Here is a 24261-nt window from a genome sequence, read left to right as displayed (position 1 = left end):
CTTTAAGTAAGCACAGTTTACTATATGTCCATTATACTCAATAAAACTGTTTGAAAAAACTGTTAACTAATGTCATATTCTAAGGAAAGGTTCAAAAATAACATCAAGGGGAGTTCCCCCCAAAACAACAACAACAACAATAATAATAATAATAGGAATAAAAAAATTCCTAAGAGTTAGAGATTCAGTACAGGTGGCTCAGATCTGAGAAATCAGGGAGCCTCAGTGGGTTAAGCATCGATCCTTGGTTTCAGCTCAGGTCCTGATCTCACAGTTTGTGAGAAGGAGCCCCACATCAGGCTCTGGGGCTGACAGTGTGGAGCCTGCTTGGGATTCTCTCTCTCCCTCTCTCTCTCTGCCTCTCTCCTGCTCTCTCTCTCTCTTAAAATAAATAAATAAACTTAAAAAAAAAAAGATCTGAGAAATGGAAGTTCTAGAAAGGAAAGCAGAAGCCAAGTAAGGGGAGGGCCTTGTCAAAGAGACGATAAAGGTGACCTTATTTGGGAAAAGGGTCTTTGTGGATATGATTAAGATGACGAGGCCATTGGGGATTATCTGTGTACACCCTCAGTGCTATAGCGAGTGTCCTCATAGCAGGGAGGGCGGGGGAGAGAAGACGCTCAGAGAAGGCACATGACAGGCAGAGAGGGGGCAGCGTTGGGGGTGGGGGGGAGCGGAGAGGTGACTGAGAAACGCCACGGGCTGCTGGCCGCCACTAGAAGCTAGCAGGAGGCACACAGTTTCGTGGACACTCTCATCTCAGACCTGAGCCCCTGCCCCCCCCTCCCCCCAGACCTGTGAGTGAACACCCTTCTGCTGTGGTCGTTTGTCACAGGAAAGCAATAACCCTAATCATGGTGTGACATGTGGCACCCGGCACAGCCACATGGGCACGATGACATGAAAACAGATGCAGCGGGTTGTGTGTTCCATCCTGGTGGGCGGCTGGGGGAGGTGGAGCAGGAGCACAGACACACACGTGGTGATGCGCCAAGGTGCGGGTCCATGCAGCCTGGGGTGTGGTGCCGGATGCACATACGGCTTCGCCTGGGTGTGGGACGTCCGTGGTGAGGGGTGCCCAGCACGTTTATTCTGGGTGGGCTCCTCTGCCTGTCTGAACACACTCTGCTGAGCTTGGGGGCTCCCCACTCCCCGAGTCTCGGAGGCTGGCATATGTGTTCCCAGCCCCTCTTGCAGCTGGCGTGCAGGCGCGTGCCCAGGATTCCCCATCGGGCCTTTGAGGGAGAAACGAGGTGGTGGCAGCTGCACCAGCCCCCGATGCACCGGGAACAGTGTGGCGTCTACTGCCAGCCTGAGCACGTTGGCAGTGGCAGCGGGGAGCCCGGCACCCAGTGGGGCGCCCGGGGCCTCCGTGCAGAAGCAGCTCCGTGGCCGGCTGTGCGGCCCCCACCCCGTCCCCGGAGACCTGGCGTTTCACCACCACCTTCAGTACACGCTTGCTTGGTTTCTATTGTTTGTCTCTAAGTGCTCTGTGTGCCCAGGGGACAGTGAGACAATGTATTTGTTTATTCAGCCACGCGAGTGTGAGTCCCCTTGTGCCGGGCACCATGTGTCCTTCTCGGCAATGTCACATAATCCACTCTGGCTCCCATCCGATTGCTGAGGTCTTCTCTATCCTCAGATAAACCCTGGAATCAAGAAAGTGACCCTGGGGGAAGGAAAAGGTCACCTCCTTACTTTCTGAATCACTCCGGTCTGGGTAGGGAACACGGCTCGGAGCCCGGAAGCGTGGCCAGCCACCACCCACATGGTCTCTGCCCCGCGCGGGGGCCCCCTCGCCTATTTCTGGCAACAGGGAACTCTGGATCCTGTCCCCAGCTCGACACCCTCTAGGTTCGTGACAGGGTGCTATTTAGGAAGGTGGCGTCTGCTTACGGAGCAGGGACCACAGGACATGCGTGCTGTCACCCTGACGTCAGCGTAGGGACTGGTTCCTATGTTGGCCCCAGAGCACTCCCCCACGCCTCTGGGATGCTCTTGTGACCTACCAAGAAACACGGGGACCCGCCGCTCTCCGGTGGGGGGTGGGGAGGGAAAAGCCCAGCCGAAAGGACCCCGGTTTCCCCCACTGGGCACAGGGTGAGTGGAGGCTTCCAGCACTGGGGTGCCCCTTCCTGCCCCAGGCTCCCTCACAGACCCTCCCAGGCTCCAGGCCCCCACTGTGCCCACCAGGGGCCCCAGTGTGGGGGCTGCCCCCCGCCCCTCCCCCTGCCTCCCCAAGCGCACTTTCTCACAGTGCCTGCGACTCCGTACCAACCAGTCTGCCCAGAACCACCCTTCTCTCCCGTTGTCCCTGGACAGATCACTCTCCCTCCTGTTGATAATTCCGGTGTCACTCACCTCACAGAGCTGTGGCAAGGGGACCATGCAGGGAGATGGAAGGGAGGGTCCTCTCCTGCCTCGAAGTGCAGGGGGTTGTCCGGCTTGGCCATGAGAAAGCAGGGAGCAGGCTTTCCCGGTGCTGTGAGGCCTGGGCTGGCACAAGAGAACACGTCTGGCCTTGGTGGGTGTTTGACGGACAGATGATGGATGGACAGATGGACGGATGTGTGATAAAATCTGGGGAGGCCACACGGCATTGTAGACAAGGTCAAGTTGGGAACATGAAAGCAATTGGGTTCATGGCCATCCATGGCCTTCCTTTAGCTGTTCCATGAGCGGTTGACGAGCACCTAGTACGTGCCTGTCTGTGGACCGGTGGACAGGGTAGATGTGGTTCTTGCCCTCATGGACTACGAGTTCATGGCAGACACAGGGGACCCGCAGGGGACCCACCGGGGAACAGACACATGTCACTGCACACGGCAGGTGTCTGTCACAGAACAGCCCCAGGTGATACAGAATAACAGACAGGGGCCGAGGGCACCTTCTTGGCCAGGATGGCAGAGAAGGCTCCCTGGGGAGGAGCCACTGAGGCTGTGACTTGAGGAAGAGGGACTGGCCGGGGGACCAGGGGTAAGAACATTCCCAGGGGAGGGACCTGCCACGCCAGTGGCCTGGGCGGGAAAGAGCCGGTGGGCCACCGGGCCTGAGGCTGGGTTTTATTTTAGATGCGAAGATTCTTAAAAATCTCTCTGGACAGCACACAGATGGCTCGTTGCCAGAAAGGGGGGAAGCATGAGCACAAAGGGGCCTTCGTACAGGAGATGGCGCTGCTCTGTGTGGCTCTGGGGCGCCGGGTACACAAGTCCACGCTTGTCAAAAGCCACAGACCCGGACACCGCAAAGAGTGAACTGTACTGTGTGCACATTTTTTTTTAAGTTTTTTAATTACCAGAAAGATCCCTCCAGCAACTGTGACGAGAAAGGTGGGGGGCGGGGAATGGGAAACCAGCTGGGGCCACTGCAATGACCTTGGGGACAGTAGCTGGGTCATGTACCCGAGTTCAGGTTGTTGACCTCTGGGAGCGCCATTTTCCTCATTGACTCCCACCTGGAGGCTGACCTTGTGGGTTGGAAGCGGCATCTGTAACCTACCTGCCTGGGGGGCCTGGCTAGAGCAAGGTCCTCAGCACTTAGGAGCCATTGTGCTTTGCCAGAGGGTGGCTGTGACTGACCTCAGGGCGCCCTGGGGGGGCCGGGAGCTGCCAGGGGCTGCATTCAGAAAACAGATCTGAAAGTAAACCAGAGGGGAATCAGTCAAGGGTGAAGGGCACCTGGCTGGAGGCCCCAGCTGTGGATCCGGCCACCCTGGGCAGAGGAATGTGGCCCAGAATGTAGTGTACTTAGAGAGCTTCTGTCCCCCAGGGAGGCCGGGCATTTGCGGGCGGAGGGCAGATAGCTCCCGGGGACAGCCTGGCTTGTGGGGCGACCCACCGGGAGGTGGAGGCTCTGGGCTGGAGTCCTGCATCCTGTAGGCCAAGGTCGGGAGGCCTGGATTCATGTGCCAACTCAGCCTCTCTTGACCTGGGCAACTTTGGGCCAAATACTTGACTTCTTGATTCATTCCAAGACTCCAATGAGGAGCACATGGGAGCGCATCTCAGTGAACTGGAAATATCCTAATTGACACTGGGGGTAAAAAAGGATGCTGGTGCTGGTGCTGAAGGGCAGGCCAACGGATACTCAGAAGGCCCCGGGTCCAAACCCTCCCTCCCCAAGAGCACCGGTGGCCAAGGGCTTGGACCTAAGTGGGGAGAAAGCGGGGAGGATTTGGGTGCTGTGAAAACCCAGCTGCTCTTCAGAAAGGTAAATGCAGAGCTTCCGCAGGACCCAGCAATTCCACTCCTGGTATTTGCCCCAAAGAACTGAAAACAGGAGCTCAGATACTCTTACGTGGATGCCACACCTGCACTATTCACAACAGCCAAAAGGTAGAAACTCCAAAAATCCATCAGCTTGTGGACGGGTACGCAAACGTGGTCTCTCCGTACATGATGGAATATTACTCAGCTTTAAACAGGATCGAAGTACGGACCCTGCTACCACACGGGTGAACCTCAAAAACATTACGCTGAGTGAAAGGAACCAGCCCCAAAAGGTCACAGATTGTGTGATTCTATTCATAAGAAATGCCCAGATCATGTAAATCCCTGAAGACAAAGTCAAGGGCTGGGGAGTTGTGCCAGTGGGGACAGGGTTTCCTTTGAAGGGAACGCAATGCTGCACATTGTGAATGGGCTCAAAGGTGATGAACTTTAAAGCGGTTGATTTATATTATGTTTTTGGTAAAGGCAGGCAAGGAAGAGGGCTTGCGGTCCACGCCACCAGGAAAAGAGGATTAATCTGGTGAGAACCAGGGCTGCCCAAATCCCCACTTAGCAGCCAGCAGCCCTGTGTGACTTGATACCCCTGTTTACCATGAGGAGCCCAGAACTCCGCCCAAGCTGGCACCCCCATGACGGTGCAGGGCTGGAAGTCAGGACTTCCCTCCTGTTGTGGACTCCTCCCTCTGTCGGCTGCTCCACCAGGATGCACAGAGCGGTGAGAATCTAGAATTGTGTGCATGAGCCACCCCAGCGACAAGTGACCGGGTCTGGGAGACCCTGAGGGAAGATGGCCCTGGGGCATTGGAGAGCTCAGACAGAAAGTGAGGGGCTGCAGACCCCCAAGCTCAGAGGGAACGGGCGTTTCTGGGGCAGGTGCACTGCATCGCTGGGGGCTGGAGAGAGATGGGACGGCTGTCCAGGGGACTGGGAGGGGCAGCTAGAAGAGCGCAGCAGGAGCCTCAGCTGGGGTCCCCGGGGGCTGGAGACCTGGGCTGTGACGGGGCCACTGGAAGACAGTGGGACAGGAGGGCGCATCCAGGACGTGGAGCACTCCCTATGGAATCTCCCGAGCACAGAGCCCACAGCGCCACCTCTGGGGACCAAGGGATGAAATTTGGGATTTGGGAGGGCAAATAAAGGTGAGGAGGGCAATGCGATGTCATTCTAACTCTCCTCCCTGCCAATCACCCCAGCCTTGTCTCCTGCCCCCTCAGGCCCTTGGAGGAGAAGATTCGGCAGGGAGATGCCATGAAAGCCGAACTCCAACGTTCACTGGACTCCCCCTCCAGGCTTCAGGTTCCTGATGAAGATGAAGAGGAGGAGGGAGTGTGGAGAGGCCTGGCTGCTAGGCCAACCTGGGGGGGTTCAGGGGGTTAACCAGACAGCCAGGTGCCCAGATGGAGTCCGTGAGGGGGGTCCCAGGTCCCATGGGAGATAGAGGACCCTGTGCAGAGACAGCTCCCTGGGGATACTGGCTCAACCCATCAGTCCCAGGAGAAAAGGGCCTGAGGGATGCCAGGAAGCAGCCTCCCCTCCTCACCCTGAGGATTTCCCAGCCCCAGCAGCAGGAAGTGAGTAACCACCTCTCAAGACCTGATGGCGACAGCCCCAGGGCCAAGGACAGAGTTAGGAAGTGTGGCCAAGCTGATGGGCAGACAGAAGGCTCCTTCCCACCAAACCCGGGGTGCTTGACAGTCTGCCAGGTCCAAGGACCCCACCGCCCACCTCCCAGAGCAGCAAGGAGATGGACAGAGGGATGGAGGAGGGTCTGGCCTTCTTATGTTGCCTCCATTACCGCCTGGAATGCCTCTTCACAGCCCACCTTCTGAGGTCCGCATACCAGGAATAGCAAGGATCTCACTCACCCCCCTGCATCGGGGTTGGGGCGCGGTGGTTTGGGAAAGCCCAGTTGGACAGAAACTATGGGGAAAATCCCCATATCCCAAAGTTAAACAAAAACAGACGAGTTTGTCTTCTGCAGGGTTTCCCAGTGCCTGATACAAGTAAGATGCATCTGCACATACTAGCCATGAAACATGAATTATGTCATTTTGATGATTTCACCTATGAGTAAAACGCCCTGATATTTGCACTTAAAACTGACATTGAGCAACAAAAGATACATGGCCAATGCATGCTAATAAGTTAGATTTTTCATGTTTCTTTGCCTGGAACGACATTAAATAGCCAAGAGTGTTATCATGGGGAATGAGGCAGCCGCAGGGTTGGAACACCAGCAGGGCAGGTGCAGGAGGCTCTGGGGGCGGGGACCAGAGCCGGAACCGAAGAGCACGAGCGCTCGGGTGACCTCTGTAGGGTTCATAGGTGCGGCTGGTAGTGCCAACCAGTTAAAATTACACGCTTTGCATGTGTTTTACTATGCATCAAAGTCAGAGCTTACCTTTTGATTCTGCCTACGAGTTTTCCGGGACTGGTCTGTCTGGGCGTGTGTTTGACAGATCAGCCCTTCGCCCAGGGTCTCCTGATCACAGAGAACGGTGAGGGGTGGGGGGCAGGTTGGCTTTCTGGTCTGAACTGTGGCTTTCTGCATAAAAAGCACAGCCCACCCCCAGGGGCCCTCCTGGGTTGGAGGGGGGGGAAGGAGTTGTGAGGATAACAACCCTAGGCTCACACACAGATGTTCTAGAACACAGGAGTAGAGGGGCAGCCATTTATAAATGTATGCACATACATGTCTATAGCTGGCTTTTGTGCTGTTCTATTTTGTGTGGTCTTTTCTTCACCCCAGAAAGGTTGAATTTTGGGACTTTTTCCCATCAGCCCCATCGACAGGGTGTGTCTTCATTCCATTAACATGTATGCATAGGGTACTTATTATGTACTGGATGATAAACAGACAGGCAATATGTAAAACAGGAGTCCCTGCTCATGGAGTTCACATCCAGCTGCACAGAAGAAACCCCAAGGCTGTGGTCAGGCTCGGTCAGGCTGCTGAATGCAGGCAGGCCCCACCCCCCAACCAGGCAAAACAGGAAGGGCTCCTGAGCGGCCCCCTAGGGAAGGACAAGGCTTTCCAAGTGAGAGCGAAGGAAGGGAGCTCCAGGCAGAGATTACAGCATGTGCAAAGGTCCAGAGTTAAGCGTGATCTGCTGCATTCAGGAACCTTAGGTGGCTCTGTGGGGCTAACGCTTAGGAGCTGGACCTGAGGTTGGAAAGGCGGCCTGGGCAGGTTCTCACCGTGCCTCACAAAGGGGCCCTGGCTTAACAGGGAAGCCATGAGGGTTGTGTAGAAATAACTTGATCCCCCTCTGGTTCTCTCAGAATGCACCGTGCTATTGGCAGGGCTGCACCCTCTCTGAAGGCCCCAGCCAAGCGGACTCAATGGTGAGGAGTATAAGAAGTCAGTGGGTGCAATGATTGTGCTGGAGGGGTTTGGTCAAATTTCCTCATAGCGAAAATGAAGTACAAAAAACATACCAATACAGCTAAAAATTAAAGCAGGTGGTTACTGAATCCATACGGAGCTCCTTTTGAAAAGATCTGGTGCCTCACCCAGGTTCTGCCCCTAAGCAGGCGACTGGCCTCAGTGACAGATAGGCAGATTTACTCACTTCTAACAATGCACAGCCTAGCTATGTGGGTGCCTGATACACGAGTTCATGGGTAGCTGGTTAAGTGGGTGGGTGAGTAGATAAATGGGTGGATGGATGGATGGTTGGATGGAGAGATGTATGTATATATATGTATGTAAGGATGGATGGATGGATGGATGGATGGATAGGTGGATGGGTTAGTGTATGAATCAGTAGGTGGGTTGGTGGATGAATGATAGATGGATGGATGGATGGATGGATGGTTGGATGGAGAGATGTATGTATATATATGTATGGATGGATGGATGGATGGATGGATGGATGGATGGATGGATGGATAGGTGGATGGATAGGTGGATGGGTTAGTGTATGAATCGGTAGGTGAGTTGGTGGATGGACGATGGATGGATGGATGGATAGATGGAAGGATATTTGGATGAATGGGTTGATACACTTGTAGGTGAATGGAAGAGTGGGTAAATGTTTGGTAAGATTTAAAGACTTTTTTGATGACAAGACACAACACAATGATAATTGGAGATACGAAAGATCGAACTTTTTGTTACTTTAGTTCCAAATATGTGAAGGCTTCCAGGCAGAGCCACACAAGGGGTTGTACCCAGGTCCAGGGTAGCAACACACTGGAGCTGTAGGGAGCAACTTACCTAAGGCAAGAAGGGTGGGGTTAGCTAGAATTCCCAGGCTCCCTGTGGACTGGCTAATTTGAATAGTTTTTTGAGTTCCAGGGTATCAGGGCTGTCCACAGTTATGTGGCACCTGGCTCCAGGGTGATTAGGTACATAGTGGCCTAGAGTGAGAGAGCCTGACAAGGAAAGGGTCAGATTGTGCCCTTAGCTGCTAAGATAAACTGACCAGCCTTCCAACTGGATCAAGGCGGTATTTTTCAAAAACTGTATTACAGCAGCATCTGGAAAAGTGTGTAGATGGACGGATGCCTTCTGGAGCACACTCAATAGTATCTACCAAAGCATGAACACTGGATTCAGATACCTGAGGACCTTCGTCTCCTAGACATGGAGCCTGAGAATGTACCAGCTGGGGACTTCACAAGGCCTCTGTTCTGCTGGGTGCTTAGGTCTTCAGTAACTTGACAAAGGCAATAGATCCTCTCAACTGGAAACAGCACACATGCAATTCTGCACACCATTGTAGATTAGGCTTGTGGACCCCTGGGGGAGCTTCTTTGCAGAGTCCTGTCTCCACCTGGGAAGAGAGAACCCTCAAGTTAAGGACTCCCCTGTGTGGTAGGAGGGGCCAGTACCCTTAGAAGTCAACCGAGGCACCCAGGCTGGGGAGGGACTTTCCAGCCAAGCCAGGCCTGGATCCCAATAAACCATGCTGTGACTCAGTTTCCCTATCCCTATGATGGCTGAGTGGAACCTGATCGCTGTTTGCAGGTGGGGTTCTGACCTTCCTCTCTCTCTCCCCCCGCACCCCTGCCTCTACCATGCCCACTTCATCTGGTCTCTTTTGAAGGAAAGGTTTTAAGGCTGTAAAAAAAAAATATATGTGAAAGCCCCTTCACTTTCCAAGTGCTAAAGATTGTCAGGAAGTCTCCAGACAAAAGCCAAGGAAGCCAATCAGTGTTGAAGAGGGAAGAAATCATTGCCAAACACCCTCAGATCAGGGGGGCGCAAACCTTACACGTGGCCACAAAACAAGCCAGGGGAAGTCTTCTTTCTCTGAAGTTGTTTCCACATTTCTGCCACAGTCGTCTCTTGGGCGGCACGACCACGGTTTACACTGGACTCAGTCATAGAAACAATCACCCGAGGAAAAGAACGATACGAGATAAATGTAGTAGACACACTTAGTCACTTACGGAGCGCGCCGGCTCCCTATCTCAATGCCAGAAGGAAGAATATTATTTAGTATTTAGGGGTCACCTGCGACGCATCCGCTTTTCTCAGTCCATCCTTGATGTGACTGAGGAAAGGGACAGCAGGGTGGCTCCGGATACAGACTCTAGCGTCAGGCTGCCTGGGATTCTGTGAGGATTCGCTGAGTTAATCCATCACTGTGCTTAGAAACAGTGCCTGACACGCAGCAAAAGTTAGAGACGTGTCAGGACTGCTGTGAATCCTCACCACACCCCTTGTGATACTTGTCAGGATCTCGGCTCCGCCTCACAGTTCAGAGAGGTTAAGCTACTTTCCCCGAGGCTCTTAGCCAAGGAAGTGAGTACAGGAACCGGGGACCGGGATCCAGGACCAGCTGATTTTGAGCCCTGGACACATTTGCCACCCCGGGGCTCTAAAGAGCAGCCGGTCTGCACAATAGAACACTCCTTGGGCAAACGTGGAAAACTTCCATGTGGCTCGGTGAGCTCTCAAGCCTTACAGGGTAGCTGTAGCCACCTCGGCCTGGCCTCGGCGTGCCTGGGTTCTAGAAACTGTAGCCAGCCTGGCCCTGTCGCTGGGGTAGGAGCGTGGGGCTGGGCTGGAGGTGGAGGGAGGAAGTGCCCAGGAGGGTGATGACATCACCATCCAGCCCTTGAAAGATGAGCTGTTCGCTCCGCCACTCCGGCTCTGCTCTGGCAGCTCCCAGGAGGGGTGGGGACATCGGGCTGCCCTGCCGCACGGAGGGAGCCACTGAGGGGCCCGCGTGGCTTGCTCTCTGGACAAGGTGAGTCCTGGACAGGGGCTGGTCCAGTTGCCTCGCCGTTGCCCGGAGGACAGCAGGTCTGGCACAAAGAGAGAGACTGCAGGTGAGTGTCACAGGAGCGGATTCCCAGGCTGGGGCTAGAGTCACCTTAGATCCTGGGGGGTGGGGAGGGAGGGCGGGTGTTCCCTTCCTTTCTTAGTCCTGGCAAGTAACAAGTAGGGCTCCCAGCAGGAGGAGCGATCTTGTTTGTTCTGGGTTTGTCTTCTCCCTGAATGGAGACAGGCAGGTGTGTGTTTGTGTGAACAATTTAGTGATCTGATTTCTGTAGATCCTGAGTAGCCGCCTTGGACGTGAGTAGTAAGGAACGAGCGCTGTACGGCAGGGATGGGTGTGGGGTTCAGACTCTGGAACTCGGCTTTTAACTCACAGCTGTGCTGATCATTGGCCCTGTGTGACCCTGGACACGTTTCTTAACCTCTCTGAGACTCAGCTCCTCTGTCTGCAAAGAACTCTACTTGCTGGCTCCCCGGGTGGCAAGGGTTAAATAAATCAGGCTGCAGAGGGGAGGGGGTTTGTAAACTGCCGTCTAAAGTCCCTCCTGGGCTGGTCCTGTCTGTCCTGGATAGAACTGGGCTCAGAGCATGGGCTTTGCACGGATTGGAGCCCCGGCTCTGATCTCGTCCCCCAGGGAACATTTTTGAGCCAACAGTTTTTCCCCTTGTTTCCTGGCATACAGATGACTTGGCAGGGTGGTTACAAAGGTAGAAATGGGCTCGGGCCTGCCTGCGCAGCCCCGTGTATGTGGTCGGTGCTCAGTCAGAGCTCCCAGGGGCAGGTGGTTTGCTGAGCCCGGGTTGGGGTGGGCGATGGGCGTTGCTCTCATGGGCAGGTTAGAATGTGCTTCCCTGAGTCACGGGCTGCCTCTGGCTCCCGCCAGCCCACAGGAAGTGGGAGCTGTGGTCCAGATGTGAGGCCACGGGGGGCCCTGGGCCAACCCCACCTCTTATTCCTTCTCTGAAGGAGAGAAGGGCTTGGGCTGGGGGCGGGGTGGGCCACCCCAGAGGGCACTGCCCGATGCCTCTCCTCTGGAGAAAAACCATCTGTGTCCTTCTAGGCCCTGGCAGCCGTGGGGTGATGGCAGCCCCACCGGCTTGAGGAAGGAGTTTGCTACTTTCCCTTGTGTTGGGTAGAGAAGGCAGGCAGGTGCGGGGAACAGCCAGGAGAAGTGTTCCGGAAAGGATCGAAAACAAGAATGCTCCTGCACCATCCCCACCTAGGGTGGTGTCTCAGCTCTGTCCCAAAATTCACAAAAGCTCCGCAATCCTGTGCTCCAAGTCCCTCAGGGTAGGAGTGAAGAAACAGTCTCAGCTCAGGGACATAACCTCAGCCAAGCCTCTCGCTCGCCGTTGGGGGGAAATGTCCCGGCCTCTTTGGGATTCAGGCTCATTACTTACACACAGGGGAAGGTTCACATGACTGAGTCTAGGTATGGGGGGGATACTAAGGACTTGGGCTTAAACCAAATTCAGGAAGATACTGGCCAAGCAGGGACCAAGCAGGGGAAATAGCTGTGCCACATGGTCTCTGCTGAAGTAGTGACTGTGTCTGGCTTGAAAGTTCAGAGAGGGTCAGAGGGTAATGCCAAGGATTGGTTTTCAGAAAGACGAATTTTCTCTGTGTGTTCACTGCTGCTTCCCCTGCACAGAGAACCATGTTCAGTGTAACACAGACTCTGCTCAGTTTTTGCTGGATGACAGGATGGATGGATGGATGGATGGTTGGGTGGTTGGGTGGATGGATGGATAGGTGGATGGGTGGATGGATGGATGGATGAATGGATGGATGGATGGATGGATGGATGGATGGGTGGATGGATGGATAGGTGGATGGGTGGATGGATGGATGGATGGATGGATGGATGGATGGATGGATGGATGGATGGATGGATGGATGGAATTACTAAGTGAAAGACACCCATCTGAAAAGGCTACATACTGTCTGATGTCAATTATATGACATTATGGAAAAGGCAAAACTAGGGTTGTAAAAAGATCAGTAGTTGTCAGGGCTTAGGGAGAGGCAGTGATACAGATCTTACAGTGCTGTAATGGTGGCTACATGTCATTATCCATTTGTCCAAACGCATAGAATGTACAATGCCAAGGGAACCCTGTGGACCTTGGGTGATAATGATGTGTCAGTATAGGTATTCATTGTAATAAATGCACCACTCTGGTGGGGGATATTGATCACGGGGGAGGCTGTGGAGGGTCAGGGAATATATGGGAAGTCTCTGTGCTTTCTGCTCAATTTTCCTGTGAACCTAAAACTGCCCCCCAAAATATGGCCTATTTTTTTTTTAAAACACACAAGGCAGATACATGTGTTGCTTTGAGGATTCAGAAGGCACTTAGACTACCTCAAGACCATGAGTCAAATGGTCAGAACTTACTAAGATTTGACTCCTCGAGTGCATCACTTCCAACGCCCACCCAGTCTAGGAATCCCCTGGCCTGTGAGTATCTTTCTTAATGCACATACTTCCAGGGATGGAGAGCTCCCTACTTTACCAGGTAGCCCGCTCCGTCTCAGGAGAGTTCTACTGTTAGGAAGCCCTTCCTTAGACTGGAGCTAACCTCCTGTCTGACTGAGCAATGGGCCACTTCCTATTTCTTGGAGCTGGACTGTTCCCTTCCAGTCCTTATAGGTCCTCTCTGAGCCAAACCCCCACAGCCCCTTAACCAAGACACACTTTCTACTGCAAACCCAAACACTCAGCCACTTCTTTGACTTTGTCAGCACAGGGGGATCTGGGGTTCTGGGGGCTAGGACATTAGGAGCCCCAGCAAAATCATCATAGCACAAAGCAGGGTGGAATACACACCAGCCCTGGGTTCAAATCTGACTGCTTCCTGGTTAGGGGCGCTCGCTGAGCCCATTTTCTCAGGTGTGACATGGGCATAATGGTTTCTATGTCCGAAGGTGTGACATGGGGATAATGCTTTCTATGTCTGAGGTGTAACTCAGAGGGTGTTGTGCGGTGCAAGCAGGCATCGGGCTCACTGCAGGTGCCCACCTAGCAGAGGGATGGCCTACGGGGACAAGAGCAGGGTCTGGGACAATCAGAGGTGTGGTCTTTGCCCTGCTGGGGCATCTCAGGGAGTCCCGGGGAGAAGAGCACCCCAGCACACATGTGCTCATGTTCCCTAATGCGTCATCCTTGGTAGTGACAGCAGGAGCCCCATCGTACTTCCCTTCAGGGCTCAAACATTAGGTTTCTACCCCCGTCCCCGCCACCTCCACCCCTGTGGGCCCCCTGACCTCTGGGGCCCGTGGAGCCGCGTCAGGTGGGGCTCAGAGAGTTGGCTTCCAGACCCGGGTCCAAACTCACGGGACAGCAGAGCGACCTCAGGCAAGTCCCGTGGCTTCTCTGGGCCTCACAGGTCCACGTTTGAAAATCAGCGGTACCCGGACCTGACATCCCACAGGATGTCGTACACTGTAGGGTGCCTGTCACTTCAGTGGTGGTTATGGTGCTGATTTGTACCCGTGACCCTGCGGCTCCTCCTCTTTCCTCGGGTCCCCTGAGCCACTGCGGGGCAAGGTGGGCGCTGCCTGATGGGGAGAGACGAACCACTTCCAAACTCTGCTGTGCGCCCGAGTCACGTGCAGTTGGGCCCCTCCTCCTGCCACCTGCAGCCCCCCACCCCCACCCCAGGCCTCCAACTCCTAACAGCTGGTGGGCCTGTGTCCACACTTGGGAGAAAAACTGCCTTCGCAAAGGGCTTTCCGAGGGGAGCGAACTCGAGGAGAAGTCAGGCCCTGTCCTTGCCACCCTCCCCAGGCCCTTTCTCTTAGTCCCCGCAGCCAGAAGACGTGGGCCCCGAAACTGTGGCACGTGGGGCCCCATCACCGGCCCCTCTGTCTCAGGAACGGGCAGAAATCCTGCCCTGAGAACTGGGAGAGTCCAGACAGCTGCCAGCCTGGCACCTTGGAGGTCGATTTGGGCCTCAGCCTTTAGGACTCGTCACATTGTGCCTCCCTTCCCCACCCAACTGGATCCCCTCGCGGGAAAGGATGGAGCCCAGCGCCGGGTCTCTACTGTGCCCTGGGATGCACCTGCAGGGTGACAGGAGGGGAGGCTCTCTGGGGTCCTTCCAGAGCCCCTTCGATTGTACCTCCGCAGCACGGGCCCTGGCCCCCAGGAAGCCCCGGGGGGAGCGAGGGGTGTTGCCTCTCCGCTGCACCTTGGATAAGCCACTCCCTTTCTGGACGCCCCCCCCCCCACTTTGCCAGTTAGCAATGTGAGGGCCGCAGAAGGGGCCCCTGGGCTCTCTTCTGCCCAGCGGTGTCCAGCGATGAATGGCTAGGATGCGCGAACACGTGGGGGAGATGCCCAGCCGGGCCAGGTGCGAACAGGTGTGCGCGCCTGTACGGGTGCGCTCAGCTGGGACAGCAGCCCGCGGACACGGGGGTCTGCACACATCGTCTGTGGCAGCCAAGGCGCCGGGAAGCCAAGGCACACGGCCTGGGGCACATGGAGGGAATAGACTCTCCGGTGCCCGATGCCCCGCCCCTCCCCGCTCCTTCCCTCCCTGATTCCCCTCCTCCTCCTGGTTCTGAAGCCCCCGTGGAGACTGAATCCCAGCTGCTCCTCCCCTGGGAGCGGGTGGGGGGCCAGGACAGACCCAGGAGGCAGGCTTCCTGGTCGCTCCACACACTTGTACTCTTTGAAATTCCTATTGTGAGCATGCATATCCCTTTGCAGAAATTTCAATATTAAATGCAAATAAGGAACCCAAATCCTCCAAGGTGCTTGTTTTTCACAGCCTGGGCCTGTCCTGCAAATGAAGGGAGGGGACAGTTCACATCCCCCGGAGCCAGTGCAGGGGAGAGGCAGCAAGGCAACAGGAGGGACTGCAGGGTGGCGGGGCAGGGAGCCCTCTGGTCCATTCTGTGATTGTTGTGGGAAGTGCATTCACTGAGCATCTACTATGTATGGGCTGTGTGCTGGGCACCGGGGTCCTTCCGGGGACCCCAAAACTGCTTACCATACTCAGATTCTGGAGTTTTCAAAAAAAAAAATTTTTTTTTGCTGCTTGTCTGTGCATTCCAGTCACATGAGAAATTAATCCCATCAAATAATCCAAGAAAGAGGAAAGTGTTATAGACAAGATGAGTGTGATCGGTGAAACCAACTAAAGTCTAAGGTACGGCTAATAAATCGTTGTCATTCTGAAGCTTAATAACTGCTTAGAAAGGATTCTTAGAATTAAAGACGAGGTAAGAACGTGGCCGGATGAAGCTGGTCACACCCGGGAGAAAGAACTTTCTTAGACTCGCACAGAGCAGGGCTGGGGGGGACAAGGTGCCCCAAAGCCAGGCCTCACGGCACCCTCCTGGCTCCAGGGCCCCGTAGCTGGGTAGGCTCAGCCAGGCCTCCTGGGGGATCAGATTCTGCAGCGACAGTGAGAGGCATCTGGCCATCAGAAGCCACAGCCATTAGCGCTGGAGCCCCCGGAGCGTGGCCTCTGGCCTCCCCGAGAAAACAGGTATTCCAAGGAGGCCTCTTAGTCACTACAGACCGATTTGGGTGGTGAGTTTCCTGGCTTCTTCTCCTATGGGTCTCGCAGTGCAAGCAGCACCCACTGAGGCATGGACGGGACTTCACTTCTCAGCTCAGCAGCCCGGAGCCGCAGGCTCCTTCCCCAAGGGAAAAGGGCCCTTTCCCCAGGGGTCTCATGGCGGCCATCCCTAGGCCTACATCTCTCTGCAAAGTCAGTTCCTTTGAAGGTCTGTCCGGATGCTGAGAGCAGGCTTCTCAGCAGGTGGCCCCCGGCCGCTACAGCCCCTGCGCAGGGGTGTGTGTGGAGGGGTGGGGAGACACTGGCCTGTCGGCCCGCAGCGCAGCGTTCTGACCCAGGCTTGGCCGAGTGCTTGCGGAGAAATATAGGGCAAGTCACTGACTTCTCTGAGCCTCTCCTTTGTCCCCTGCATCAGGGCGTCACGACCACTGTCCACAGTCATCGTGCTGCCGATAGAGCAGGATGGTGCACGCAGGTGCCCACACAATGCCGGGACCCGCTTGTCCGGGCCTCCCCGAGCCACTTGCTGACAGCGCTCTGGGCTCCGCAGCTCAGACACCTGCCCATGAGGCACGCAGAGCCTGGTGGGAGACACGGTCAAGGGCGCAAGAAACTAACACAGCACTCTGCCTCTGTAACTCCTGCTGTCATCCGCAGAGGACCCTGGATGGTCGCACACATGGCTTGTTCCCAAGCGTCCTGAATCCCGTGCCAAATGGCAAGGTCTCCTCTCTTGCTGTCCTAGGCCTCTGTGGTCACCAACTGATACACACACACACACACACACACACACACATACACACACACCATACCCATACACACCAGACACACATGCACCACCCACCACACACATGCAACACTATACACATACACCACATACGGCACACACACACACACCACCCACCACACACACACACACACACCACCCACCACACACACACACACACACGCCGACTGCCTCTCTGCTGCCTCTGTGGCCCCACATCCAGCTTGTGACAGGTCACTAACGTCTGATCATCTTCGTGGCAGGTTTTAGTTTCTTTCCTATGAGGGTCCGAGACCCAAGCTAAGTGGAGGGTCCGACTAACTGGGAAAGAGGTCACAGTGGGGTAGACCGGGCCAGTGCCCATGCCACCTGGAGTATATCTCAGCCCACGCCTCGGGTCCTTGCTGCCTAAAACTACCATAGGTATCCCTTCTGGTAAACCCACTAAGCAGGAGTGCTATAACCACTGGAGAGTCAGGGAAATGCCTCCTGAGGCAAAACGGAGCTAGTCAGAGGCCAAGCTAGGCTGGGACCTGGTCTGAGTCTTCCCATGAGGATATCACACTCCTCCCTGGCTAGGCAATGGCATCAGGAGAGGGACCCCTCAGCCTGGGCGCTTCCCACAGCAAGACATAATTCTGGAAGCCTCCGCCGGGTGCTACCAGCCCTGACGGGGACACCTTGCATGCCCCTGGCCAGAGACACGCGTGTACTGTAAGAATAAATACCAGCCATGGGGATTTTCCTCAAAAATGGCCTGGGGAACTTCTGTGGTAGCTGTGGCTGAGGGGGGCAGAGGTGGGCCACCAGGGGTGTTCACCGCACAGAACCCCCCTTGGATCTGGGGGGACATTGGAAGGGACGATGATTCCTGAGGCAGCAAATGGAGCTGAGGCTTAATGAGGTCCTGAGTGCCAGGGGTGACCCACTGGGTCATCCTTACAACCTGCACGCTGGAGATAAAGCTCTAGGTCCTCCAAGTGGGGGAGGAGAACCCGGGCCCAGAGAGGGGGCCCCTGAATAACGTCTCACTAGGAGTAAGTGTCAGAGCTGGGATCTGAACGCCGCCAGTGAGACTGTCGTCCAAGGTCTTTCGTTATGCAGTTCTGTTCCCGCGCAGGTCAGAGCAGACCCGCCCTGGGGGAACGAGCTGAGGGAGCTGAATAAGCTGGGGGTGGGGGGAGCAGAGGAAAGCGGAGGCAACACACAGAGGAAGGAAAATCAGGCTGTTTTCAGGTCTTCTGCAATAGCAAATAGACCAGACCCCCAACAGAGAAACATCTACAGACTTAAGAGGGAAACAGGCTATGGTACCGAATGGCCCTCCATGAGCAAAGGCAGCAGACAAACAAGCTCACATCTGAAAGGGCTCACAAAACATGCCATCTCCGCAAGTATCATGACAAAAAATCACTCAGAGACATAACCCAGGCAACAGAGGCACAAGTCAAAATCAAGAACACAAGTCGGGGAAAGATCTGCTTCTGCCTTTTTCCTTTTGTTTCAAGGGGAACCCCAAATTCAGGAAATAGGTCTGAGCCCTTGACATTGAGGGGCTTATGCCCAGCAGGAAATAGTGTCTTTCCAGAACGGCCCTCGGTGGCAACTCATCTGGGTACTTTTCCCTGGGTTTTAGAAGCCTGCTGAATCCACCTGCTCGGAGCTGGTGGTTGAGTAAACAGGAAACCACTGAAGAAACAGTTTGTAAATACTTTAAACATGTCATTTTAAATGAAAACACGATTGCGTATTTATTTACCAGTTTTTATGTAAGCAAGTCTTTCCCTTTGAACACAAGTTGGCTGATTATCTTCCTTACATAAGCTAACGCATGATTCATTCCCTATTTTTTTTTAAGATAGGAGAAAACACTCAGTTTATTTAAATACCTTCATTACAAAAGTAATATGTATTCTTCATACAAAACTTGGAGGCTACTACAAATAAAGGAAACACAAAAGTAACCCAGGATCCCAGGCTCAAAGGCAAACACCATTAGTTAATAATTTGGTATTTTGCCTTCCAGATTTTTTCCTATTGAGTTGTATATACAATTAGTGCTCTGCTTTGTTTCCTGCTTGACATGGTATCAGAAATATTCTCTCTCTTTGTTGGCAAACGCTTTGGAGCACCATTTTTGATATATATAACCAATTTTCTGATCCTAAGCATTTCAGTTTCTCTTTTTTTCCTCTTCTAAATGCTGATCAACATCTCTAAGCATGAAGCTTTTCCTATCCTTTTGATCATTTTCAGAAATACCAAGCAAAAGGGAAAGGGAATCTTTTAGGTTCTTGATATGTTTCATCAAATTATGCAAAAATTGAATTTTCTGGAGACAGGTTTAGGAACCTGCCTGACCCTATTCAGAGAAGATACCCAGGCCACAACAGCCTGCCTTTCTCAGTCTGAGACCCAGCCCATTAAACATTTGAACAACAGATTACTTTTATGTTGGATTGGCCCTTGGGGGGGAGGGGGCTACAGAAATTGGAGACAGGCAGCCCAAGACTGGAGACAGGAAATCCGGTATCTCATCAGATACAAGCTGCTACTAACAGCAGTCCCTACTGAGAGCCTGTTAAAAACCAATCCCCGGGGCGCCTGGGTGGCTCAGTCGGTTAAGCGTCCGACTTCGGCTGAGGTCATGATCTCACAGTTCGTGGATTCGAGCCCCGCGTCTAGCTCTGTGCTGACGGCTCAGAGCCTGGAGCCTGTTTCGGATTGTGTCTCCCTCTCTCTCTGACCCTCCCCTGCTCATACTGTCTCTCTCTCTTTCAGAAATAAGTTTTAAAAAACATTTAAAAAAGAAACCAATTCCCTTTCCCCAATAAGTAAACTGAGTCTCAGAGAGGCTACGGGACTTGGCGGTAAGCAGGCACACAGAACCATGGCCCTCCTTTCCCTCCCCTGGGGCAGGCTTCAGAGTAGACTGTGTGGGAAGGTGAGCAGTTTGGGCGCGGCCCGTGCCTGGCACAGGCCCACAACGGGCCAGGAGGGGCATCTCAGAGGCTTTTGTTTCTAGTACCCAAACCGCGAAATACATAAGGGGACCAGGCAAGCTTGTGCGCGTCGGAAATTCTCCTGGATCCTGGCTCGGGAAGTAGGAATGTTCCACCTGCTTTAGCACCAGAAATGATAAATGCTGGGGTCCTGTCGCCCCCCCCTCCCCCCAGCTGGCAGGGTCTGCGAAGGTCTCAGAGCCCCGGGCGAGTTTGCAGGCCCTTAGTCAGCTGAGCTGCAAACCGTGGTTCCTGGGCAGGGTTACATGGAGAGATAACAGTGGTCTTATGTTAGAGCATAAGAGCTCTACCTTCTCCACCCCACCCCACCCCACCCCATCCGCGCCACAGGAAGGAGGCAGCCCGGTGGGGTGGAGTAAGTGCAGACGTTGGTCTAAGGCCATACTCTGCACTTCACAGCTGGGTGGTCTTCTGGGGGCTGGCGACCTCTCTGAAGTTCATTTTTTACCCAGGAGTCCTTGGATGCTGCCACACCCAGCATAACCCTCTTACGGTGCTGCTTGGAGAAGGCGGGGGGACCAGGTCTGTAAATCACCTGACGTAGAGTTGACAGCGCTAATCCCTTCGCGTAGATGGACTGAACATACGTGTCTCAAAACAGAAAGGTCAAGGGCGAACATGGCCATGGCTTTGGATTGGGCACCCACATGTAGTCCTGGGGCTTCGATCTGCAGAATTCAAGAAATCTTGGTCCACAGACACCAAAAACACTGCCCGGACTTTACTAGGACACCTCTAGGAACAGGGAACTCACTACTGCCAAAAGCAGTATAATTTGGCAAAAACCCCATCAGCTGCTACCCTGCCAGGATCGGGGATTCAGCGAAGCACGGACCCTGTCCTTCGTTCAAAGGGCTGACAATACGGCAGTCAGGATGGATGGGTGTAAAGGTGTAAAGAAAAAGAAAAGATTCTGTGTGTGTGTGTGTGTGGGGGGTGTAATCTGAGCCCATTTTGTTGTTTATTAAAATGAGGAGAGTACTAGGAGCCCCACCCTTCTTACAGGACTGAGGGACGGCCAAATACACGGGAGCTTTTTTGCATGGAGTCCCAGGCCTGGCTCTGAGGCTCAGTTTCCTCATCTGTAAAATGGGCATATCTGTGCCCACTCAAGAGTTGTTCTGAGAACCAAATGAGTTAATATTTCTTACATGCTTAGAACACAGCGGGAAACACGGCAGGTGCTGCATGCCCCTGCTGTTGACATCACCTTCCTCGTCATTATTCGTCCTTCCGACAAATGTTTCCCAAGCGCCGGCCACGGGCCACGGGTCAGTGGAGGCGAAGGCAGAGCCATGTCATGCGGTTCTGGCGTACCCGGCCTGGCAGGGAGAGAGACAGTCGGGGCAGCTGTGGACAGAGTGTGCTCAGACATAATGGGGGCACAGGGGCTGGGAGCCGCGCTGCAGGGAGAGCTCAGCCGGGATCCGGGGAGGCCTCCCGGAGGAGGCGGTATGAAGTTGAATTCGAAGGATGGATAGGCGTTGGAAGGGCTCCTAGTAGAGCGGGAAATGGGCAGGAAGGCAGGGGGGTAGACCTCTGACCACGGCGCGCTGGCGTCCGCCATGCGCCAATGATGACCCGGTTAGGAACTATGTGAGCTCATTGACGCATCACATCGGGCTTGAAATCAACCAGCGCAGGAATAAACCTGCCACCATGAAAATCTCCAGAGGCTACAAATGAGGCCTTTCTCTCCCCGAGAGCCAGTTGTTAACATTCCCTGGCACACCACTGCCTCTGGCTCCTCTCTGTTGGCTGAACAAGCCACCTCGACAGGACAGATGTCCCAAGGGCTAAGGACGGGCCGGAAGGAGCCACTCTTCCTCCTGCAAGTGGTCCTGGGCAAGTTCAAGTGAGCGGCAGGAGTGTTTACTGAGAAAGCATTCACTGGAGAAGTCTACCCCATGCCAGAGGCTGTCAGGGGGTGGGGGGTGGGGGGGCGTGAATCGGTCCCTGGGGGGATCTTCTCAGGCACCAGCCTTCCATGCCAGGACAGACAGAGCCAGGAGGGATGCTGAAAATTGGCGACTGAAGGCAGACAGGGCACGAAGCTGACAGAACTTTGCACCAGGAGAGGCAGAGACGTGGACAAAAGACAGACAGCCTTGACGGTTTCTTTTATTCGCGTCTGCCTTCTAAGAAGGTGAAGGGTCACCTAGATCCCGCAGGGGGCGGTGCCGCACAGGACGCACCCTCCACGGCTGCCCGAGCCTCCCACGACAGGCCCCTTCAAGGCCACTGACCCACCCTGGTCACCCACCCTTCACCCCCTCTGGACCCCATCCTGCCCTGCGTCTCCCCTCCCGCATCTCCCCCTCCCTCCATCTCCCTCCTGCATCACCTCCTCCATCTCTGATGCCGCCGTCTCTCCTGCCTGGCTGCCTCAGTCCCCTGACTCTCCGCCTCCAGATTAGGGGAACCCCTCAAGCCATCCAGGTGACGGTGCCCGTCACACCCCAACACTATGCTTGGGCTGTTCCGGCATCCCAGCAAAAAAGCCATGAAGATGAGAGCTACACGTGAAAGCCATATGGTTGAGATCACGTGGTGTGTGGGAGGGCTCCGGGCCAAAGCCTCAGATAATCACGTCCTCCAGGAAGCCACCAGAGCCCCGCACCCTGGGCTTACTCCCACCACCTAGGAGCGACCCGAGGGCACGCACTGGCTCTAGTTTACCATTTGAGTAGCACTGTAAAGAGAGACAGTGCAGTGAGGCGCTGGGGTTCAAATCCCAGCTCTATTAGCTACCAGCTTTGTGACTCTGGCCTCTGCCTTCTCATCCGTGAAGTGGGAACAGCAGTCATACCTCCATCTAAGGTAGTTGCGGATTTCCGGAATTAATTCATGGAAAGCACAGCCTGGTAATCACAGTAAGCCCTACTAACTGAATCGATCATGTGTCCTGGTCGGGGGCACACAGTAGGCACTCATAAACGAGTGATATATAAGCAAAGAAGAGCTTATTGATTACATATTGAAGTCATATTTTAGATATACTGACTTAAAATATGTAGTATTAGAGGTGTCTGGATGGCTCAACTGGTTGAGTGGCCAGCTCTTGATTTCAGCTCAGGTCATGATTGCAAAGTCATGGGATCGAGCCCCATGTCAGGCTCCATGCTAAGAATGAAACCTGCTTGCAATTCTCTCTCCCTCTGCCCTTCTCCCCTGCTTGTGCTTTCTCTCTCCCTCTCTAAAATTATATATATAGCATATATAGCACCATATGGATGGGGAAGCCACTACAGCACCAAGAGCCAGGATTGAGGAACAAGTGAATTGGAAAGAAGAAAAAACAGAGTGAGAGATGTCAGGGAAACCTATAAATTAAAAGAAACACAAGAGATAAATCAACCAACCCAGTGTGCAAAAAAGTTTGGGTTCTGATTCAAGAAAATCGCTGTGGGAGCCTGGCTGGCTCAGCCGGAGAGGCACGTGAGTCCTGATTTCAGGGTTGTGAGTTCGGGCCCCACGTTGGGCATGGAGCCTACTTAAAAATAAAAATAAGGAGAAAGAAAAAATAACTTGGGAAAAATATGAAATCATGAGACCATCAGAAATTGGAACACCGCCTGGTGAGTTGATGCTAGTAAGGAATTACTGTTGATTTCTTGTATATGTGATAGTGGGGGCGAAGTTATGCTTCTTGAAAAGAGTCCTTCTGTGTTAGAAACACACCCTGAAATATTTACGGAACAGATAGGCGCAGGAGATTTGCTTTAAAATTTACAGGAGGGGTGGGGTGGGCTTGGTGGAGAAGACACAAGAGTGTTGTGACCGTGAGGTGCCAGTTACTGAAGCTGGGTGATAGGGACACAGAGATTCGTGATGGGAGCCCGTTGGCTTGTGCAGACCTTCAAAATCTGCCATAATGGGAGTCTGGGTGGCTCAGTGAGTTAAGCGTCTGACTTCGGCTCAGGTCATGACCTCACGGTTTGTGGGTTCGAGCCCCTCGTCGGACTCTATGCTGACTGCTAGCTCAGAGACTGGAGCCTGCTTTGGATTCTGTATCTCCCTCTCTCTCTGCCTCTCCCCTGCTTGTGCTCTCTCTCTCTCTCTCTCTCTTAAAAATAAGTAAACATTAAAAAAAATTTTTTTCTAAGTTTGTTGAATGAAGCCCACTCCCAGGAAGGGCATGGGCAATAGGAGAGGTCCCTCCAGAGCCAAGGTCTCAGAGGCGACCGTGCTGCAGGAAGGGACAGCACTCCGCGCGCCCCAAACTGCGGTTCACCACTGTCCCTCTTGCACGCACCTTGGACAGGACCCGAACCACTGCGTGCCACGAAGCGTTTTTATCTCTTCAGCTGGCTCCACGTCTCCGTCTGTTATGTCACATCCTCCTCGTTCTGTAAACCAGCTGCCTGGGAGGACATCCCGGCCCAGACACCCTTGCATGTGGCGAGGGAGCCAGGCCAGCAGCTGGTTCAGCAAAGGCCCCCGGCCACCCCCCTCCCCTCCCACCAGTCAGGGCCACAG

General features: G+C 54.2%; 1 protein-coding gene across 1 annotated transcript in view; it reads left to right on the top strand.

The window, feature by feature from the left end:
* Positions 1–10436: 10436 nt before the first annotated feature.
* Positions 10437–24261, top strand: part of BDKRB2 (bradykinin receptor B2) — a 29860-nt gene continuing 16035 nt past the window's right edge. The window contains exon 1 of the mRNA XM_077780928.1: positions 10437–10511. The gene's annotated coding sequence lies outside the window, so the exon portion shown is untranslated. The remainder of the gene's footprint in view (positions 10512–24261) is intronic.

This window comes from Crocuta crocuta, unplaced genomic scaffold (genome assembly GCF_008692635.1).
Source record: "Crocuta crocuta isolate KB4526 unplaced genomic scaffold, BGI_CrCroc_1.0 scaffold299, whole genome shotgun sequence".
Taxonomy (NCBI): Eukaryota; Metazoa; Chordata; class Mammalia; order Carnivora; family Hyaenidae; genus Crocuta; species Crocuta crocuta.
This window is presented reverse-complemented; position numbering and strand designations above follow the sequence as displayed.